We start from the raw sequence: 23,283 nt of genomic DNA, 5'->3' as shown, positions 1-23,283 counted from the left end.
GGGGGCTTTCGTGGAAAAAGAGAGAGAGACTGCAGACAGAGTCCCAGAGTCCGAAGTCCCCGATCTAGGGGAAAAGGTTTTCCTTTTATAGGAGGGATACAAGGTTACCTGTGAAGCGACTGGGCGAATTAATGAGTCGCCGTCACGATTGGGCGTGGTCGTGTGAATTAATGAATTGCCGTAGGTGTACAGCTAGTTGCCATGGATGGCCTGAGATTTTGAGTAAGCAGGAGATCTATGGAGACCATACACATTAATTGTGGAGTAAGTCGGAGATCTGTGGAGACCATGCGCATTAATTGCTGACGGTTGTAGCAGGGCATGGTCCCTGGTTGAGCTGGTGAGCGAAGCGTGGTGCGGTGAAGCTGCTGCAGGGCATGACCGCAGCAGGTGGACGACAAGGTCGGCCTTCTGAGGTCGGCTTGGCCTGCTGAGTTGGGTTCAGCCTTCTGAAGTCGGGGATGCCGAGATCGGGCGCCTCGAGGTCGGTCGCATGGATGTCGGGCGCCTCAAGGCCGGCCGTCTCGGGGGGTTGTTGCCGGGGTGCCTGTCATCATGTGCCGGCGATACGTCCACGTGTTTCGGGGCAATCCATTTTTCCCCCCAACAGTATGCCTTTAGGCCATTGCTAGCACAAATAATATATAAGCATCCATCAAAAATTTAAGTACTCATGAGAAAACTAGTTGCCTACAAATATAATTAGCAGCCCTTAGTGCAGAAAAGCTGGAGATCTAAGTGCATTTTGGCGAAAGGAGGTCTATCATGACTTGGATCAGATCAGGGGTTGCTCTGATGTAATATAATAAGGGATTTTTTTAAAAAAATTCTTAAGACCTTCTGAGTTACCTATTGGACCCCCTCACAGTTTAGCTCTAGGAGCCACTTGCCATGCCATGCCTATATGGTTCTGAATCTCGAGCCAATAACATCCTGTGAAGCAAGTTGGGCAAAACAACCTCCCACCAGCTCACTAGAAGTTAGATAACCATTTTAAAGTTACAAAATCAAAATTTTAGAAGAAAAATGCTTCAACAATACATAAATCTGAAATCAAAAAGTTAGACATGCATGCGGTTTTTCTTTAGAAAAAGTAACACAGTTTGTGCAATTTTACTAATGGTCCTTGTTATTATGTCTGACACTATAGGATGTAAGCATCAGTTGCTTCACCATGTTGTGCTTATATTTCCATGCCGACATTGTTGATAATAAATTCATGCTAAAATGCTGACAATCAATATAATTAATCAAACAATTGTTCTAAGTAAATGGCATGTGTAACATGCCCCGAATCCAACACCTGAATTCTGGCGCATGACACGGCCGCACACTCCTTAGAGTAGAGTCCTAGAGACTATACTAGGCTAGGCTTGAAATATAGGCATAGTTCACACAATACCATAAATTAAACTAATTCACTTACATTAATTCTTCAATATTTCAATTACCAATTTTTTGATATCCATCGATTTCTGCATAATAAAATAAATAACTAACTAATTAATGACTAGTTGCATGAACTACATGTCCCTTCTATTTGAGTCTCTGTCTTCTGTGAGTCTGAAAAAATAAGAAGAGAATGAACTTTTCCAGTAAATTAATACTTAAATAAATTTTAAGGATTTGTCATTGCTTTGATATGATCTATAGCCTTACTTGCCTATACGGTATGCCGTATAAGCATGCGGCATCTGTCGTGCTCCGGACTCGGGGCGTGACCACACAACCTACACATCAACGAAGGCATATAAACATTATGGTCAATCTGATGAGATCTTTTTATATAAATAACATTTAGAAATCAGTGTTGCTGGCAGTTGCAAAACTGGTTAGTCGAAGCATAGATTTTGCGATCAAGTAAGAATCTGTTCTCCTTGTTGACACAATCATTGTTGCCTTTCATATTTTCTTTCTGGTTGAGCCTTCTTCGACCAATTTAAAGCAACTAATTAAGTTGCCTTGCTCATCTTATCTACAAATTTTGCAAGGATAATCATTAATTTGCATCATTCTCTCTTGGCCCAAGAGGTCTGCCTCCATAATATCTCCTCTCTCTGGCTTTTTTTTCTTTTTTCTTTTTTTAATTTTGGGGGAGAGAATGTAATGCCCTATTATAAAATCAGATATAATTATCAAGATTTTAAAAGTTAAAGATTTAATAATGCCTGCCAAGCTTTCTTTCTTTCTTGAGTGGAAAACCTATCAAGCTTTCAATCCTCTCTTTTTTTTATATGTGATCTGCTACCTGCTTTTTTAGTACTGGATTGGTATAAATCATAAGATGTTCATTGAGACACCAACCAGTCAAAATTTCGAGAACCAACTCATAATATAAGGGTCAAGTTCCTCATTTAGGCTCAACTACTTTTTCCAATGGTGTCACATGAAGATGCATGCCTTAGAGCCAAGAGCTGGAACCTTGACAATGACACGACAGTCTCCACATCATCTGCTATGTCTTTTGCTTGTTTTCGGAAAGAATGTGTATGTCCTATTATAAAATGAAATACAATTATCAAGATTTTAAAACCTAACTGTTTTGTGCAGCGTTAATGAAGCCTGTAAAGCTATTTCTTTCTTTCTAATTTCTTTTTCTTGAGTAGAAAACCTATCAAGATTTCAACCCTATTTTTTTTAGATTTCTTTTCGCCATCTCCGGTGGTATCAAAATGCGGCCGTGCCTGGATATCTTATCTGTTTCTCCAAGAAAATGAATATATCTCGCTGCAGGGAAGAGAAAATGTATCGAGTTCATGTGATCTGCTAGCTTTTTTTTGAAGTAGTGGATTTGTATATATCAGAAGATCTTCATTAAGACACCAACTAGTTAGAATTTTGTGAACCAATTATAAGGGTCATGTTCCTCATTTAGGCTCAACTACTTTTTCCAAAGGCATCACATGATGATGCATGCCTCCGAACCAAGATCTGGAACCTTGAGAACACCTCTCACTTGCAAGAGGCAAGAGCCATCCCAATATCATGTCAATTACAGTGCAAGAGCCATCAGCCTTACTTTGGATTGGATCACAGACGCCTCCATGATTGGATCACGTCGACAAGCGTTTCCTATTGAAGTAAGGCCATGGCTTGTTTTATCCTGAGAACAGCAAAAGTAGAAGAGCACGCTTGGTTTTTTTTTGTTTTTTTGGTAAGCACGCTTGGTTTTACCTCTCAAGGAAACCAACAACTAAATGGAAGCCCACGCATTTGAAATGGGGATCCCTCCTTTTATTTCTCCATCCCCAGCTTTTTCTCTTGTTCCATGGCGGACGACACCGGCTCCGGTACCTCCATCTCCTCTTAAGTACTCTCTCTCAGATTTTGATAGTGTTGTTTGGGATATAGCTTAGCGAGGACGAGAGGTTCAAAGTGGTAAGTGGAGTTTGAAACACTGCAAGTTATCCTAACAAACTTGGACACTGCTTTTGAACAAGCAGCAAAGATGTTGAATACTATGTGTAAAATCATAATGCATGTGAAGACGTGAAACAAGGAGCAAAGATGTCAAAAACTGCATGTAGAAGTTGCACAAGAAAGGATGAAATAATTGGGTCTATTTTATTCTTATTTTTTATTTTTTATTTTTTAACACTGCTATGATGGCTTTGCTAAGATATCGGGCATGTTGAATATGCTCTTCATCGATTGGATAAATAATGCCGATTTGTGTCATCTTTAAGGGACGACATTGACATGAAATATGTCATTAAAATGGGCTATTCACAATCTGGCCTAGTTGGTCTGATGAAACCATCCTCTTCGGAGTTTGATTTGTTAATGCATGCTCTCCTGTCTTATGATAAAAGCGTCAGCGAATATTCTTTTATCATTTTGGTTGAATTGGAGTTTTAGATGACGGGACCATGGTCTAATCTGATCATTTCTGGCCTCAAGATAAACCAAAAGAAAACTTTACTGTTGATAAGCCTTATGTCCGATGATCGATTATTCATTCCTTAAATGCTTTGATGCTGTTACTTTCTGAGAAAAAAACTTGAATGTTGTTATTGATTGATACTCTTGTTCTAATATGTCTCTTTTAGGTGTGGGAACACTTGCAGATTAATATGGGAAATGATCTCGGGCCTGACGACAGAAGACAGCTATTAGGGTCCAAGAATCTAGTCATGAAGCTCAGATCTCGGCTCGATGACTTGCCCTCTCTCTCTCTCTCCCTCAGTTTGATGATGTATGCTTGAGCTTCTCTTCTTAATTTGGTTTTAATTTAAGATAGAAAGCTAATTCCTTTGGTAGGTTGTCGACAGTTGATTGTTTTCAGAATTAGCTCTCGGCCTTTGTCTTTTGGGTTTTGTTGGTTGCATTATTTTGGTTTTGGGATGGTTATAACTTGTTTCCTTAAAATTGACCTAGGCTTCATTTGGTAAATGCTTTTTTGGAGGGCTAGAACTCTTTTGAGTACTTTTAAGATTTAAAATATTTGATAAAAATTTTGAAATAGCTTTTCAACTCCTTCAAAAGCTATAAAAGGTTTACTAGGGAAGCTCTTTCTAAGATGCACCAGAATGCTATTTCTTTGCACAAAAGCTTGTCACTTAGAATCAGTCCATACATTCTGTTTACCCAGCATTGGTATTTGTCGTGACTAGCTTTCATAGACTTTGTATTCATAAACTTACACTTAGTTGACCATATTTGGTTGAGTTTGTGATTTCACCAAGTGAGGAAGTATTTTTCCTACAAGTAGTATCAGAGCAAGGTTGTGTGGCTTGCGGTTGACTTGTGTGGTTTGAGATGGAAGATTCTTATAGTACCATGATTAAGCTCACAAATACAAATTGGTTAATTTGGAAACCAAAAATGGAAGACATTCTTTATTGCAAAGATTTGTATAAGCCCGTGGAGGGTGAAACGGCTAGGCCTAAAGACTTGAATGATAAAGCTTGGCAAAAGTTACATAGAAAGGTTATTGGGACAATTAGGCAATGGTTGGATGATAGTGTTTTTCATCATGTGTCTAATGAAACCGATGCTCATGAGTTGTGGAAGAAGCTAGAGGCTAGATATGAGCAAAAGACCGTCGGGAACAAAGTCTTTTTAATTAGAAAGCTTATGAGTATGAAGTTTAAAGAGGGTTGCCCCGTTGCCGATCACTTGAATGAATTTCAAAGTGTTGTGAATCAATTGAGTACAATAAAAATGGTTGAAGATGAGTTGCAAGCTTTGTTGCTTTTGAGTTCTTTTCCGGATAGTTGGGAGACCTTGGTTGTCACAGTTAGTAACTCTGCTCCGGATGGTGTATTGTCAATGAGTCAAGTTACTAGTAGCTTGTTCAATGAAGAAACAAAAAGAAAGTCAACGGATACAGATAATGCACAAGCTCTTGTCATGGAGAATAAGGGTAGAAGTAAGAGTAGAGAATACAAAGCTCACGGAAAATTTAAGGAAAGATCTCAGTCTAGAGGAAAGTTTGGTGAAAAAGGCAAATGTTTTCATTGTGGTAAAGCAGGGCATATGAAAAGAAATTGCTATGCATAGAAAGCACAACAAAAGGAGAATAATACACAGAAGAAAGAACATGATAAGAATACAATGGCTACTTGCTCAAGTAAAGATGTAGTAATTCTTTTTTATGAAGAGGATGAATGTATGCATCTTGGTGAAGAAGTTGAGTGGGTTGTTGACACCGGAGCTTCCTACCATTCTACTCCTTATAAGGAGTTTTTCACTTCGTACAAGGAAGGAGATTTTGGAAATGTGAAGATGGGCAATGAGAGTTATTCGAAGATTATGGGAATTGGTGATGTTTGCATTCAAACCAATGCCGGGTGTACTTTAACTTTGAAGGATGTACGCCATGTTTCTGATTTGCGCCTTAATCTTTTTTCTATGAATGTCTTGGATAGATAAGGTTATGTTAATTGCTTTGGTGATGGAAGATGAAATCCTACTGAAGGATCACTTGTGGTAGCTAAAGCAAAGCGTTGTTGCACTCTTTATAAGACACATAAGAAGGTGTATAGAGATGACTTATATGTCACCGAAGATAAGTCGTCTCCAAGCTTGTGGCATAAGAGGTTGGTTCACATAAGTGAGAAGGAATTGCAAATTTTAGCAAAGATGTTTCTCATTTTCTTTGCCAAAGGTAAAACTCTAAACCCTTGTGATCATTGTCTTTTTGACAGGCAATATAGAGTTTTTTTTGCTAAATCTTCTTCAAAGAAATCTAATCCTCTTGTGTTAGTTTACTCTGATGTTTGTAGACTCATTGAGGTGGAGTCCTTAGGTGGCAATAGGTATTTTGTCACATTTATTGATAATGCATCAAGGTGTGGGTATATTTGTTGAAGATAAAATATCAAGTGCTTTGGTTATTTCAATAGTTTCATGTCATGATTGAAAAAAAGATAGAAAAACTATTGAAGTGTCTCCGTAGTGATAACGAGGGAGAGTACACATCAAAAGAGTTCAAAAGTTACTGCTCGAGGCATGGTATTAGGCATGAAAAAACTGTTTCGGGTACACTACAACATAATGGGGTGGCGGAGAGGATGAACCGCACCATTGTAGAGAGAGTTAAATGCATGCTAAGGATGGCTAAGTTAAGGCATTATGGGGTGAAGCCGTTCTCACTGTTTGTTACTTAATAAATAGATCTCCCTCAGTTTCTTTGGGCTTTGATATTCCAGAGAGAATATGGAGTGGAAAGGATGTTTCCTAATCACATTTGAAGGTATTTAGGTGCAAAGCCTGTGCACATGTACCTAGGGAGGAAAGGTCGAAGCTTGATGATAAGGCACTTTCTTGTATTTTTGTTGGTTATGGCAATAAAGAGTTTGAATACAGATTATGGGATCCAGTGAAGAGGAAGAATATCAGAAGTAGAGATGTGGTCTTTCATGAAGGCCAAACTTTTGAAGATGCTGAAATAGCCAAGAAATCTAAGGATGTGGTAGAAGGTGCTATCAATTTTGTACCTATTTTGCCTCTTTGCAGCGTACTACAGATGGAGGAGAGGTACAAGATGAATCTAGCAGAGATGAGGTACCAGAAACTAGTGGTAGTGATATGTCATAAATGGGTATGGATGATGATGAGACGCTTGAAGATGAGGTTAATGAGTAGGGGGAGCAATCTACTCAACAAGAAAGTGCAGAACCTCAGGTCAAAAAATCAGCTAGAGAGCATAGACCATCATCAAGATATCCTGCTTCACAATACATTATGTTTACTAGTGAGGGGGAGCCGAAGAGCTTTCAAGAAGCACAATCTTATGAAGACAGGGTTACTTGGATGAGAGCTATGCAAAAAGAGATGAATTCTTTGCTGAAAAATAACACTTATCAGCTTGTGGAGCTTCCTAGAGGTAGAAAAGCATTGAAGAACGAATGGGCATTCAAGTTGAAAAAGGATGGCAATGGAAAGCTAGTGAAACACAAAGCCCGGTTTGTTGTTAAAAGCTTTGGCCAAAAGAGAGGCATTGACTTTGATAAGATTTTTTTCTTCGGTTGTGAAGATGAGTTCTATTAGAGTTGCCTAGGGTATGACAACTAGCTTGGACCTTGAGCTAGAGCAATTGGATGTTAAAACTGCATTTTTTCATGGTAATTTGAAGGAAGAGATCTACATGGCTCAACCTAAGGGGTTTGAGGTGAAAGGTAAAGAGCACTTGGTTTGCAAGTTGAAGAAAAATCTTTATGGGCTTAAGCAAGCACCAAGGCAGTGGTACAAAATATTAGACTTATTCATGGTCAATCATGGGTACAAAATAATAGATATAGATCATTGTGTTTACTTCAAGAAGTTTAGTGGTGGAAACTTTATTATTCTCTTGCTCTATGTGAATGATATGCTTATCTTGGATCAAGATGCAAAAATGATTAAGAAGTTAAAAGAAGCTTTTTTTAAGTCTTTTGATATGAAAGATTTAGACGCAGCACAACAAATTTTGGGCATGCAAATTTATCGTGATAGGAAGGCAAAGAAGTTGTGGTTGTCACAAGAGAAATATGTTGAACGAGTGCTTGAAAGGTTCAACATGGTAAGTGCTAAGTCAGTTAGCACTCCTCTTGCTAGTCACTTTAAGCTTTCTAAATGCTCATGTCCATCTACTGGAGATAAAAGAAAATCTATGAAGGCCATTCCATATTCATCAGCTATGGGAAGTCTTATGTATGCTATGGTGTGCACACGATCAGATATTGCCCAAATAGTTGGTGTGGTTAGCAGGTTTCTTTCAAATCCAGGTAGAGATCACTGGAAAGGTGCGAAATGAATTTTCAGGTACTTGAGGGGTACTTTTGAGTTGTGCTAGTTGGTGGCTACAAACCAGTGTAAGAGGATTTTACAGATTCTGATATGGCAGGAGATTTAGACCACTGGAAGTCCACTTCAAGATATCTGTTCACATTTGCTGGGGGAGTTGTTTTATAGCAGTCAAAGCTTCAAAAATGTATTGCATGTGTACTACAAAGGCAGAGTACATTACCGCTACAGAGGCCATCAAGAAAATGCTATAGATGAAGAGATTTCTTCTTGAGCTTGGAATATTGCAAGACAAGTTTATGGTGTTTTGTTACAATCAGAATGCTATGGATTTGAGTAAAAATGCTATGTATCACTCTCATACGAAGCATATAGATGTGAAGCATCATTGGCTACATGATGTAGTGGACAAGCAGCAGGTGCGGCTTGAGAAGATACACATAGATAAGAATCCCTCTGACATGATGACCAAAGTGCTTCCCAAAAAAAAGTTTGAGCTTTGCGCCAAATTGGCAGATTTAGGCTCCCGGTGAGGAGTCATTAGTTAGTTCTCCTCTCTCATGGGCTTGGAGGGAGAGATTGATATGTGGTTTGGGCCTTTTCCTTTTGGTCCAAGCCCATAATGGCTCTTTAAGTCATTTTAAATCCCAATTTTAAAACCTAGGTGCTATTTTTTCAAGATAAAAATAGAAGCACGAAAATCAAAACTCTTTGTGAGGGCAGGCGGCTAGGATTTGGGGAGAGCTTGTGTGTCCTACTCCTATGTCCATTGATACTCATTGAAGCTTGTGTTTTTTTTTTACTTTAACTGAAGCTTGTGTTTTCAAGAGTGTAGTTTCTTCCAACAAGTTGTTGAAGATTTTGTGTTGGAGTTAGCTTGTTCATGCTCGTGAGGTAACCCTTATCTTTTTTCTTTTTTTTAGATTGTATTGGCTCAAGTGATATATGTTGATACTTGAGTAGAAATCACCGTAATTTGTTTATTATAGTAGAAGTTTGATCGGAGCATGACCCGTGGATGTAGACTATATGCCGAACCACATTAAATCTTGTGTCTCTTGGGTATATCTTTGAGCTGTTTGATGGTTTGCCACTTAGAATCAATCCATACATTTTGTTTGCCTAGCATTGGTATTTGTGGTGACTAGTTTTCATAAATTTTGTATTCATAAACTTATACTTAGTTGACTATACTTGGTTGAGTTTGTGTTTTTAACTGAGGGAGTGTTTCCCTACATTTTGGACCATCTGAAGCATAGGCTTTCAAATCAACTAGTTTTTGGTGTGAGCACTTCAGAGGCAGTAATAACATCCAATAATCTCTCTCTCTCTCTCAGCGCGCGCGCGCGCATTAATATATTGAAGTTGTTACAGATGGATGCTTTTCTTCTTATAGGGTTGCGGAGGTGTGGAAACTGGAAAAAGTTGCATGCTCATTAGGAAAAACAATTGCTACCAGTGAGGTGAAGCTGGTCATTGAACTTAAACCACAAGCATGAGGGCTATTCCTTCCCTTCTTCTCTCTCTGCTACTCCTTTCTCTTACTCTTCTCAACACCCAAAAGCCCACAACTGCCTTTCCTCTCTCCACGAGTTCCCGGTGGATTGTGGATGAGTATGGTAGACGGGTAAAACTGGCATGCGTCACCTGGCCATCCCACCCGGAGACCATGCTGGCAGAGGGCCTGGGAAAGCAGCCACTAGACACTATCTCAAAGAAAATAGCCTCCATGGGCTTCAACTGTGTCAGGTTCACTTGGCCCCTCTTCTTGGTGACCAATGACTCGCTTTCCAGCCTCACTGTCTGGCAGTCCTTCCGAGCACTTGGCCTGTTGGAGTCCATTGCTGCCATCGAAGTTAACAACCCAGCTCTTGCTGATCTCACACTCATCCAAGCATTCAAGGTGAAATATAGTATATCCTTACTGGTTCTTATAAATAAAGTTCTTTCCAATTATTTAGTGAAGGAAGAAGATTTTATATTCCTAATTGCATTACATTATGAGTTTTGCTAATACTTGAAAGAACCTTCCAGGCTGTGGTGTCGAACCTAGGAGACAACAACATCATGGTGATCCTAGATAATCACATAAGCAAGCCAGGGTGGTGTTGCAACGACTATGATGGCAGTGGGTTTTTTGGGGACAAGTACTTTCACGCAGATGTTTGGCTGAGGGGATTAACAAAAATGGCTACAATCTTCAATGGTTCAGCCAATGTTGTCGGCATGAGCCTCAGGAACGAGCTTAAAGGGCCTCGGCAGAAGGTCAGCCTTTGGTACAGGTAATAGCTATGATCTTCTAACATTAAAGAGTTAGGAGGGCGTATATGTAGTTGTTAAGATCCAACATGAATTGGCTATAGCTTCTGAATTTAGATCCTGTTAACTTGCTTGGTTTCTTTTGTTTAGCATGGATTACATGCAAGCCTTTTGGAGTTAAATTTACCCTTGTCAACTACGTGACCAAGTTGCAACCTGATACGTTGTGAATGAACCAACTACTTCTTCACTGAAGAAATGCAGGTATATGCAAAAGGGTGCAGAGGCAGTGCACTCGGCAAACCCGGATGCCCTCGTTATACTGTCTGGGATGAGGTTTGACAGTGATCTGAGACACCTCTCAAGGAAACAAGTCAAGCTAACATTCACGCGAAAGCTTGTATTCGAGCTACATTGGTATGGTTTCCCCATTATGGAAGAGTGGGAAAATGAGAATCCAAACAAAATGTGCGCAAGGACGGTTCGAAATATCACAAGGAAGGCAGGATTTTCTTTTTCTTTTTTTTTTTTTTTTTATAGCAAAAAAGGCAGGATTTTTGCTAGATGAGGGGTGGCCCCTGTTCTTGAGTGAGTTCGGAGTGAATCAAATAGATATAGAGGCAGGTGAAGACCGCTACTTGAGCTGCCTGATGGGGATTTTAGCTGAACTGGATTTGGACTGGGCTCTTTGGACACTTCAGGGAAACTATTATATTGCAGGTGGAAGAATTGGCGGAGATGAGGTCAAAGGGGTGCTTTCTTATAATTGGTGCAAGACCCGGAACTCCAGCTTGTTGCAAAAGATACAAGCTATATACAAGCTCCCTTCAGAGGTACAATTGACCATATAAGCCTCAAATGTTACTATCACATTTATACATAAATGCATGAGTAGTTTTTTCTATTATACTATCTTAGTGCTTGAATTTAGTTGAGACAAGCCTGTCCACCCAAATTCCAGACTAGATCTTACACGAGACAGCTCTTTCCCTTGTGTTCCAATCCATCTACAGCTTATACAAGATGGACTCTCTTAAGATGATCATTTCACTGCTGCTTCATCAGCTAAACTGATCCTGCTCCACAGTCACTTGAACTCGGTTCCAGAGTATTCACTATAACTGCCTGTTCTTCTCCCAGGTTCCAGAGTATTCACTGTAACTGTTTTTGGTTATTCCCACAACGGATCACTAGATCTGACTGTGTATAAAATGGGTTGTAAGAGACTCAGCTGCTGTACGATAGGGAGTAGGAATTATGTGCCAGTTACTGTGGCAATGTATCAGCCACTGTTCATCCTTATATACTAACTCATCATCTTCTCCATTGTCATTCTCCTGTATCTCTTCATGGTATCAGAGCGGGAGGTTCTGACGCCTTTCTCCTTAGAAGTAGTTCTTCCTCCACTAGACGACGATCAAATGGAGTCTCCTGGATCTGAACAAGTCACCAGGTCAGCCGAATCATCAGGATCTTTGGATGATCCCTTAACTTCTCCCAGGTTGAAATTTTTGATTTCAAAAATACAAAATCTAGTCTCCACCCAGCTCCAATCCGATAACTATCTCACCTGGAGGTCTCAAGTCACTCGTATTTTCAGAGCGAGTGGCTTCTTTGGTTTTTTAGATGGCACTTCCACCTGTGTTCCATCTTCCGTTGCCGATAAGAACAGAAGCTATGAGCTCTGGTTGCTGACAGACCAGTTCTTAGCTTCAGCCATTAACTCCACCATTTCTCCTTCCATCTTACCATATGTGATCAATCTAGATCACTGTTTTCAGATCTGGACTACCTTAGAATGTCGATTAAATTCGGCTACAAGGAGTCATGTAATGCAGCTCAAAAATGAATTGCACAACATAAGGAAACTAGATCTTCCAATGCAGCAGTTTCTCCATGAAGTTCGGCAAAAAGTTGATGCTCTATCCGCTGCTGGTTCCACAATTGACACCGAAGATGTCATTCTACACATTCTTAATGGCCTACCACCCTCATATGATGCCTTTGCTACATCAATTCGCACTCGATCTGCCTCTCTCACACTGGATGAGCTCTATGCTCTGCTTTGCAGCGAGGAACTCATTATCTTATCCAGAGAAAAGCAACAGTCCTCTGCTGATTCCCTTGCACTTTCAGCCATTAGGGGACGAGGTCGAGGTAGATCCTTCTTCTCACCCAGAGGACGTGGTCGAGCAAGGAGTACCCACTCCAACAACAAGTGGGACAGCAACTGGAATTCTCCTGGACTGCGGAAGGATTCCCGAGCTCTCATTGACTGCCAAATCTATGGCAAAAGAGGACACACTGCAATTCATTGTTGGTTCCGAATGGATCCAACCTACAATTCCTCTCCTCCTAGACAGCTAAATCAGCAGGCGCTTCTTTCTACACCGTCTTCTTCCTCTGTCTCCCGTGACTGGGTTATCGACAGTGGTGCTACATCACATATACTTCCGAACCACTGTCACTCTCAGATGCATCTTCATATCAGGGTTCAGATAGGATTACCGTGGGCAATGGCTCCTCAATTCCTGTTATACATTCCGGGACTGGTATTCTCTGCACCCCAACTCACAATTTTAAACTCTCTGAACTGCTGCATGCTCCAAATATCTCTCACAATCTGCTGTCAGTCTACAAGTTAGCTGTTGATAATCACTGCACCCTTCACTTTAATTCTGATGGTTGTGTGATCAAGGACAAAGCAACCGGCAAGATCTTGTTCCAGGGACGCTGCACTGAGGGGCTTTACAGGATTCCTTTCTCCTTCCTTCCGCCTCCCACTTCCTCTTCTCGCTCCACTGCCTTAGTATCTGCAAAGGTCTCGCCTTCGCTTTGGCATCTCCGTCTTGGTCATCCAGCTTCATCCACCTTGCTGCAAATTCTCAAGGACAATTCCATTGCTTCCTCCTCGGTCAGCACTACCTCCTGTCAATTCTGCATCATGGCCAAGGGACACAAACTTCCTTTCTCCACCAGCAATTCCATCTCCCGGCGTCCTCTTGATCTTATACACTCTGATGTCTGGGGACCTTCTCCTATGAACTCCTCCACTGGTTTACGTTACTATGTTGTGTTCATGGATGACTTTTCAAAATTCATCTGGGTGTATCCATTGGCATTGAAATCCGATGTATTTTCTAAGTTTGTTGAGTTCAAAAATTTAGTTGAAAATCAATTTTCCTCCACTATCAAAGTATTTCGTTCTGAAGGTGGTGGGGAATTCGTTAATTCTCGCTTTCATCGTCTGTTTGCTGCGTCTGGCATCATTCATCAACGCTCCTCTCCCTATACTCCGGAACAAAACGGGTGTGCTGAACGCAAACATCGCCAGCTTCTAGAAATGATTCGGAGTCTTCTTTTTCACTCTTCTCTTCCTCCTCAATTCTGGGTTGAGGCACTCTTAACGGCTACTTACTTAATCAATCGTCTCCCAACTCCACGTCTTCAACACCAGTCTCCTTTTCAAATTCTGTATCACCGCCCTCCGGATTATGGCTTTCTTCGCGTATTTGGTTGCCAATGCTTTCCTTGGGTACGTCCTCAGCATCCATCCAAGTTTTCACCTCGGTCTCTACCTTGTGTCTTCATTGGCTACTCCCCTAACCATAAAGGGTATCGCTGTTATGATCCATCCAATGGCCGGGTCTACATCTCCCGCCATGTTCGCTTCAATGAGTCTTTCTTCCCTTTTGCTCATTCTGTTCAATCTCCCATCTCATCCACCCCTCTACTTCCCACGCCCTTACTTGTTCCTCCCTCTCAGCTTCCTACTTTGTCACCGTCCTCCCCGTTCAAGACCATCCCTACTCATTCATCCACTTCTACTTCATCTTCAACCTTCACTGCACCTCTATCTTCCTTCTCTTCTCCTCAATCTACACACCCTTCCTGTTCCTCTGTATTTTCTCCTCCTGTCAGGCATCCTATGGTTACAAGATCCAAGACGGGGTCACTTCGCCCGAAGCAAATTTTCTCTCTTCTTAGTCTGGATGCCGGTGATCAGGAACCAACTTGCTTCTCCGTGGCGAACACTGATCCTAACTGGCGAGCGGCAATGTCTTCAGAATTCAATGCTTTGGTTGATCAGCAGACTTGGACTCTTGTTCCTCGCTCTCCTGATCAAAACATTCTCGGCTGTTGCTGGACTTATAAGATCAAGCGGCACTCCGATGGCTCCCTAGCCAGGTACAAGGCTCGCTTAGTTGCTCAGGGATTCAAACAGGAGTATGGACTGGATTATCATGAAACTTTCAGTCCTGTGGCGAAATTTTCCACCATCCGGATGCTTGTTCTTCTTGCCTTACACTCGGGCTGGTCCATCAAACAGCTCGATGTGTCCAATGCCTTTCTTCATGGGCATCTCGATGAACTAGTTTTTATGGAACAACCAAGGGGCTTCACGGATCCAGAGCATCCCACTCATGTCTGTCAGCTCAAAAAATCCATCTATGGTCTGAAACAAGCCCCACGGCAGTGGTTTGCTACCTTTTCTGGGTTTCTCCTCAAACATCACTTTCGTTCCAGCTCGGCAGATCCCTCTCTTTTCCTCTATCAGCAGGCCTCCACAATTATTTACATACTAATATATGTTGATGACATTCTCCTTACTGGGAACGATTCTGCTGCCATCACTACTCTTCTTCATCAGCTTCATTCCCACTTCAAAATGAAGGATTTGGGTCAGCTTTCTTATTTTCTGGGCATTCGCTTCTTCTTTGATGCCGACGGTGTGCGACTTAGTCAATCCCAGTATGCTCAGAAGCTCTTACAGCGGGCTGGCATGGCGACCTGCAAATCTCTGGCTTCTCCTCTTCCGGTCAAGAAGTCCTCTTCTATTGATCTCTCTGCTCCCTTTTCAGATGCTGAGCTTTACCGAAGTCTGGCTGGTTCTTTACAATATCTGACAATCACTCGGCTCGATCTTTCCTTTGCTGTGAACTTTGTCTGTCAGTTTATGCATCACCCACTTCAATTGCATTTTCAATACCTTAAACGCATCCTCCGTTATGTTCAAGGGACCATTGATTACTGTTTACATTATCAACGAAGCTCTCTGCACCTCACAGCTTACTGTGACTCCGATTGGGCTGGCGATGCACAGGATCGGCGTTCCACCTCTGGGTTTTGTATCTTCCTCGGCTGCAATCTTCTTTCTTGGTGTGCCAAGAAGCAGCCCACTGTTGCCCGATCCTCGACGGAGGCTGAGTACAGAGCTATGGCCGTTACCACTCAGGAACTGATATGGCTTCGGCGACTTCTTCAAGAACTTGGTGTCTCCATCTCTGATTCTACGGTTCTTCACTCTGACAGTATCTCAGCCATGGTTCTTGCGGCCAATCCTATCTTTCATGCTCGCACTAAACACATTGAGGTGGATTATCATTTCATTCGGGAGAAACTTCAATCCAAAGAGATTAGTCTATCTCATATCTCTACTCAAGATCAACCAGCAGATATCTTTACCAAATCTCTTCCTACGGCACGTCATCGCTTCATCTGTTCCAAGCTGAGAGTTGCACCCCACTCTCCGCTTGAGGGGGGATCTTAAGATGATCATTTCACTGCTGCTTCATCAGCTAAACTGATCCTGCTCCACAGTCACTTGAACTCGGTTCCAGAGTATTCACTATAACTGCATGTTCTTCTCCCAGGTTCCAGAGTATTCACTGTAACTGTTTTTGGTTATTCCCACAACGGATCACTAGATCTGACTGTGTATAAAATGGGTTGTAAGAGACTCAGCTGCTGTACGATAGGGAGTAGGAATTATGTGCCAGTTACTGTGGCAATGTATCAGCCACTGTTCATCCTTATATACTAACTCATCATCTTCTCCATTGTCATTCTCCTGTATCTCTTCAGACTCCACCCTCAATCCGACCTCTTCTTTCATTGAACGAATCAAGACTTACATGATTGCTTGCTCGTCTGGTAACCTGATGGTAGGAGGACCTGGTTTGCAAACCATCAAGTCTTGGCCTATATATAGGAGAGTAGGATCAATTCCCTTACTGCAATAGTGTATGATACTTTGTTGAGTATCCCGTGAGTTTACCAACCCTAGAGAGCCAAAAGGGGACCCTTTCCAGCCCGAAGGAAAAAGATCCCCTAAGCTGCCATACACATTTTGTTTGGGCTGCACGTATTATCAGCGAGGCGTGCAGGAGTACAGCCACCACTAGTCAGACTAACTTGATTATTGTAGGACACTAATTCAAGCTCAAATCAACTAACCCTATTATATATATCTTTTGTAGCCCTAAAATGAGAGGAGAATTGAGTGCTTTAGAGATTATACGCATCGAGGGCTAGAGTTTGTGAGGAAATCTTATACTCTGTAATCTCCAAATTTTTATAGTAAAACTTTTGCATTATATTAGGTCATGGACACAGGTCAATAGACCAAACCATATAATTATTCTATGCTCTTGTTTTTCTCTCTTTTTGTCTTCTTGTTTCATTATTCTTCCTACTTATCGTAACAGTAGTATTAAAGTCTTGGCTTTTTTTATTAGGGTTTCATGATGACGAGTACTAAATTTGAAATTGAAGGACTTGTTTGGTTCACGGACATAATATTTTCTCATTGAAATATTTTTTCTAGGAACATTCCTCAGAATATGATGCCTGAAAAAATAATTTGGGCATGTTCGGTTGATCATGAAAAAGTGGCCATTTTAGAGTCGCTTATGTTTGGTTGACCTAGAGGTAGGAGAAAAAAAAAAGGTTATGGCAAGAAGGAAATCCAAATGAAAGTCTAAACATAGAAACATCCACTGTTTTCATTGTCATAAGGAAGGGCACATTAGAAGACTTTATCCAGAAAGAAAAGGATAAGGTGAAAAGAGAGAGACTATCTCTAAAGTTAATACTAGTGGGGCATAGAAAAATTCCGATAATGGTGGTAGTGAGGTTCTATCAGTCAGTGTAAGTAGCTTCAGGAGAAATTGGATTCTTGATTTTGGTTGTTCCTTTCATATAACTTATAATAAAGATTGGTTTTCCATCTATTGGACTAGGAAAGAAAATACCTCTATTGGGAGACAATAAATCCATTGCTGTTGTTGGTGCTCGAACAATTCGAATTGAGATGTATGATGGCGCTATGAGAATTTTAAAAGTCTGGCATGCTTTAGTATTGAAAAAGAACTTCATTTTCTTAGCTATGCTGGATTCTCAAGGTTATAAGTACAATAGTGAGAATAGTATATTGAAAGTCTTCAAGGGAGCCTTATATCGATGAAAGAAAAGTTGGTGAATAGCTTGTATTACTGACTAGGTAAGCTAATAGCCAGTATTGTAGTAGTTTTACCATCATCAAGATTGTCAAATACAAATGCTATTCAATTATGGAATATGCAATTAGGACATATATACGATAGGGATGATGATTTAGTCCAAGAGTGGTTTGTTTAATGGTGTGAAGACAAGCAAACTAGACTTTTATTAATATTGTGTATTCGGTAAGCAGTGCAAGGTAAAGTTCTGTATTGATATTTATAGTACCAAGGTTAGATTGAATTGCATCCATTTAGACCTACGAGGTCTCTCTACAGTTGCATCAATGAGTGGACATTATTATTTTCTGACGTTTATTGATGACTATTTTAGAATGATTTGGGTGTATTTTTTGGAACACAAGGATTAAGTGTTTGTCAAGTTCAAATATTGGGAAGCATTGGTTGAGAAGTAGACCAAATAGAAGATTAAAACACTAAGAACTGATAATGGCTTCAAGAACTCTTCAAGCGAATTTGACGAGTTTTGTAAAAATGAAGGTATAATGAGATACCACACTGTACAAGAAACACCACAATAGATTAGAGTTATAAAATAGATAAATAGGACACTCATAGAGGGAGCTTATTATATGCTTTCAAATGCTAGACTCAACAAAATCTTCTAGGCCGAAGTAGCTAATATGGCAAGGTACCTGATACAACGATCTCCATCTAAAGTGATTGATTGCAAGATTCTGCATGAGCTATGGTCCGATAATTCTATTAAACATTCTGATTTGAGAATATTTGGTTATCCTATATATATTCATGTAAATGATGGTAAACTTAAACCGAGGGTCAGAAAATGCATACTCCTAGATTCTGCACATAGGGTGAAAGAATATAAATTGTGGTGTACAAATGATTTCTAGTTACCTATAATTATCGTTAACAAAGATGTTACTTTTGATAAGTCTGCAATGCGTAAAATAGAAGAAGAAATCTACTGACAATACAAGTATGGACCATGGTGTCACCAAACAGGTGGAGGTTGATATTGAAGCTCCAAAGAGAGTGTCGGAAATTCTCTAGTTTAGTCCAATCAAATAGAGAATAGAGAAATTGGATTCTATACATGATGATGTATCACAACAACAACAATATAGTATTACTACTGGCAATGTGAAGAGGCATATAAGACCACCTTCAAAATATGCAAACATGGTTGCTTATGCTCTTGCAGTAGTCGAGAGTGTTGATGGTGAGGAACCTTCATCATAGCAAAGAGCATAAGCTATAAGTCTAACAACTTGAAAGTTAGTCCAGGTGCCTAAGGGTAAAAGAGCAGTAGGCTGTAAATAGATTTTTAAAAAGAAGGAAGGCATTCTTGGGGCTAAGGCAGCACGGTTCAAGGCATGGTTAGTTGCAAAGGTCTACACTCCAAAGGAGTGAATGGACTTTCAAGAACATAAGCTATAAGTCCAACATCTTGAAAGTTAGTCCAGGTTTTTAACAAAATATGTTTTTACTCTCTTTTGTTATGTTAGCTGGAAGGCTACACTTTATTCTACAATTGCTTTGTCTACAATTGAAACAATATATATATACTTGTAATAGAGAGAGTAAAGAAAACTATATGGTTGTATGGTCTTGTTGATAGATTTAGCTTGCAACAATAGTTACCAGTTCCACACTGTGATAGCCATAGTGCCATTGACTCGGCTCAAAATCCAATGTATCATGAGAGAGCCAAACACTTTGATGTCAGGTATCATGTTATTCTAGAGATCATCGATAATGGTATTATTGCAATTCAGAAGATAGTCATGGTAGAGAATCCAATATATATATTAACTAAGCTACTTCTAGTTGATAAGTTTAAGCATTGCTGGACTTGATTGGTATTGGTAGAGCCTAGTTCTCTTAGGGATAGGTGTCGAAGAGATAGTGAGTAGAGTTTCGATATACTTGACTTAGTAAACTTCAAGGCAAGATAAAGATTTGTTGAGTATATCTTGAGTTTACAGGCCTTAGAGAGCCACACAGGGACCTTTTTGTGGAGCGGAAGAAAAAAGTCTCCTAGGCTGCCACACACGTTTTGTTTGGAACACACGAATGGTTAGCTGGAGGTGTGGGGGAAGAGTCCGTGTGGACCGAGCTAACTTGATTATTTTAGAACACCAGTTTGAGTCTAAATCAACTTATTCTATTATATATATCTCTTGTAACCCTAAAATGAGAGAAAAATTGAGTGCTTAAGAGATTCGATATATTGGATCCTAGGGTTTTGTGAGGAAATCTTGTACTATGTCATCTCCAATTTTCTATAGTAAAATTGTTGCATCGTCTCTGTCTATGGATGTAAGTCAATAAACTAAATCATGGAAATATTCTATTCTCTTGTTCTTGTCTCTTTTTTTTCTTCTTGTTTCATTATTCTTTTTACCTGTCGTAACATACTTTGATTATAGATTACCTTTCTTTTCTTTTCCCTGATAGACATTATCATTTAGTAGGATTGTACCTTTTCTCTTCATATTCTGGTTTGCGTGTCATTACAGCATTTTAAGAAATTGTTGAACAGAAGTAAGATGACAAAATATAAGTTCTTTCATGAAAGCCTACATTTTCCGGCTTCTTTTTATGAAAAGTGGCCCTTAGGCTGTTCCATTTATCTATTAGAAGTTACAACATTTTGGATATCTCCATAACCTTCCCAAGTTAGCCAAAGCATTGCCAAGTTGATCAGCGTCCCAATAAGCATGCACCAGCCCGACAATCTGCATATTTCCTGATATCTGTTAATTATATTCTTTCACAGGCCAACGAGCATTTGAAATATTTCTTACATTGTCAATGAGACCTTAGGAATATCTGTTAACCATTACACTCCCTCCCTTAAGAAGAAGCAACACCATCATTGGATTACCATGATAATCCCTGATTAGACCACCTAAACCATCATTAGGTACGGATCATCAACAAATGGTCCAATCTCATTAACCTTGATATCAGTTAATAGAGGAGTCTTCCATTTTAATTGTTAATTTTTTATTTTTTATAAAATTTTTGATTTAAACTTGAAAAACTGAAATATGAAAACTCTCCTAAAATTGAATTAATTGTCCTTTGCTAATAAAACCTTTTTCAGCATGTAACGGAGCTTTATTAATAAAAGTTTTAAATGAGATTTTCTTGCTATGTTTCCAATCTTAGTGTATACAAGTGCACGCAAATAATTATTGACGCAACGATCATGGAGATGATAGAAACGAATGTGCTACAAACATGAGTAGGAAGTTAAACTGATGCATAAATCCTTTCAAATATCAAATTCAATTGTAGTTTCTACCATGTGACTGGCTTAATGAGCATTTGCACATGCATTTTTGCTATTGAGAGGAAACGGTGATTAATTGTTTAAGGCTTTAGTTTTTAATTGCATGCACCAAAATACAAGCTTGCTGATTTTTATAAAGATTGGATTATCATCATTAAATTCATGATGCAGGTCCTGGCCTTTCAGGCATTCCACCATACTCAATAATCTTCCATCCCTCATCTGCTTTGTGTGTGCTGAGGAAATCATTGACACTTGAGTTAGGCCACTGTACTGAATCAGAACCCTGGACATACACACCACTGAAAGCCTTGGTGCCGCAGGGTACTCTCATGTATCTGAAAGCTGGTGGTGCTGGAAAACCAGTGAAGCTCGAAACCCTTCGCTGCGACCAACATTCCATGTGGAAGATGATATCTAAGTTTCAGTTCTCAACCAAGGTCTCAGGTAATAGTAGCAATTTATGCTTGGACATTGGCTCTGATGGTCAGAGCATTGTCACAAATCCATGCAAGTGTCTAAGCGGAGATGGACGGTGTGACCCTCGGAGCCAATGGTTCAAGATGGTCACTAGCACCAGGCCATTCTAGATAACAGTTCACCTGTGTATGATTGAGAGATATTGACTCAAATTTGGCTATTTATGAAAACTACAGAGCAAATGTTCTAAGATCCATATATAGTGCTCTATTTAAAACATTCAATGGTTAGAAATGTTCTTGTTCCACCAAGAAGAATTTCCTGACTCGTGCATGGTATTTTCTGAAACTTCTAATTTTCCAGGATGTGTCCATGAGGGGTATAAGTAGTGCCGAGTCACATCGTTGTCTAAGCATGCATTAGCAACAATCTAATTAAAACCTAATTTTCCTGACTTGTGCGTGGTATTTTCTGAAACTTCTAATTAAAACCTATAATATTTTTGAGGTGAACATATCATGAACAAAAGGTCTAAACATTCTGCCGCGTAGATCTTTGATGATCACCAGTGTGGACATCGCAGTTTATTTTTAATTTCTACTATCACAAAAATTTTGAGTTTTCTAGGTGCCAAATTTATTAATAAAGAGTAGAAGGGACGACACAATCGGCATTAATTAAGGAACTTACAAAACAAGTTAACTAAGCTATCATTTGGCATCAATTTCATTTTTGTATTTTTAGAAATAGAAAAATAAAAATCTTATTTCTATTTTGTTCTTAATCTTAAAATATAAAATACATTTGATATAGTCAATGATTTTTTGAAAAATAAAGATATCGATGGCGATAAACATTGGAGTAATTACAATAGAGGTAGTGGAGATGGTGATGGTGTTGGTCGTAGGTAGGAAGGTAATAAAGCAGATATGGCAATGAAGGTAGCAATAGTGTGGTGGAGGCATCGCAATGATGATGGTGATGGCGATGATAGTAGTGATGATAAGGGCACCAATGATATAGCAGATATGATGGTAACAAAGGCAATATAATGGAGGCAGTGATGGTAGTGATAGAGATGGCAACAATAGTGGTGGTGGAGGTGCCAGCAATATAGTGGTGGAGATAGCAACGATAGCCGTGATAATGTAGCAGCAATAGTGATGGGGCTGTGAAGGTAGCAACGACAGCAACAACAGTAGCATCGACAATGGTAGTAGCTAAGGTGGTAGTGGCAGTAATGGAGGTAGTATTGATTGTGGTGATTAAAAATATAAGTTTTTTATTTCTAAAAATATTGAAGAAAGAATTTCTTACTTTCATATTTTTTCTATAACTTTAAAAATAGAAAATAAAAATAGTAGTACTAAACATGTTTTTTTATCTTAGTTTTTGAAAAATTAAAAATAATAAATAGAAACTATGCCAAATAGGCTTTAAAATGTTTATTGCCGATTCCATCTTGCAAATCAGCAGATCAATCTTAGAAATGAAATAGAAACTGCCATAAGTTCATTCCTTTTCTATTTTCTCTTCTAGGTTCGAGATCTTTGAACCATCTTTTGCGCGGCCTGTCGATAAAAATCCCAACAAGCTGGTAGTTCTTTAGCAAGTCAAACTCATCTTCCATCTCTTTCAAGGCTTCACTTTTTTATCACTTTAATAGTCTCTTAGCCTCCTATCACATTCAAGAAAAAATTCAACCTTTATGCCAATAATATTTTGGTTATTTACCCCAATTTCCTCATGTCTAATGTTTTATCTAGTAGTGCATCATATTGAACTTTCAACAGATTATGATAAAATATAACC

General features: G+C 39.6%; 1 pseudogene across 1 annotated transcript; it reads left to right on the top strand.

Annotated features, from left to right (window-relative positions):
• Positions 1-9,637: 9,637 nt before the first annotated feature.
• On the top strand, positions 9,638-22,140 carry LOC120107348 (glycosyl hydrolase 5 family protein-like; annotated as a pseudogene). The gene is made up of 5 exons (XR_016395565.1): positions 9,638-10,132; positions 10,264-10,511; positions 10,753-10,990; positions 11,037-11,321; positions 21,223-22,140. The product of XR_016395565.1 is annotated as a glycosyl hydrolase 5 family protein-like (transcript).
• Positions 22,141-23,283: the final 1,143 nt, after the last annotated feature.

Source organism: Phoenix dactylifera, chromosome 5 (genome assembly GCF_051530095.1).
Source record: "Phoenix dactylifera cultivar Ajwa chromosome 5, Ajwa_hap1_PhDact_Kaust_v1.1, whole genome shotgun sequence".
Lineage (NCBI taxonomy): Eukaryota > Viridiplantae > Streptophyta > Magnoliopsida > Arecales > Arecaceae > Phoenix > Phoenix dactylifera.
The sequence above is the reverse complement of the archived record's forward strand: the minus strand, read 5'-3'. Positions and strand labels throughout refer to the sequence as shown.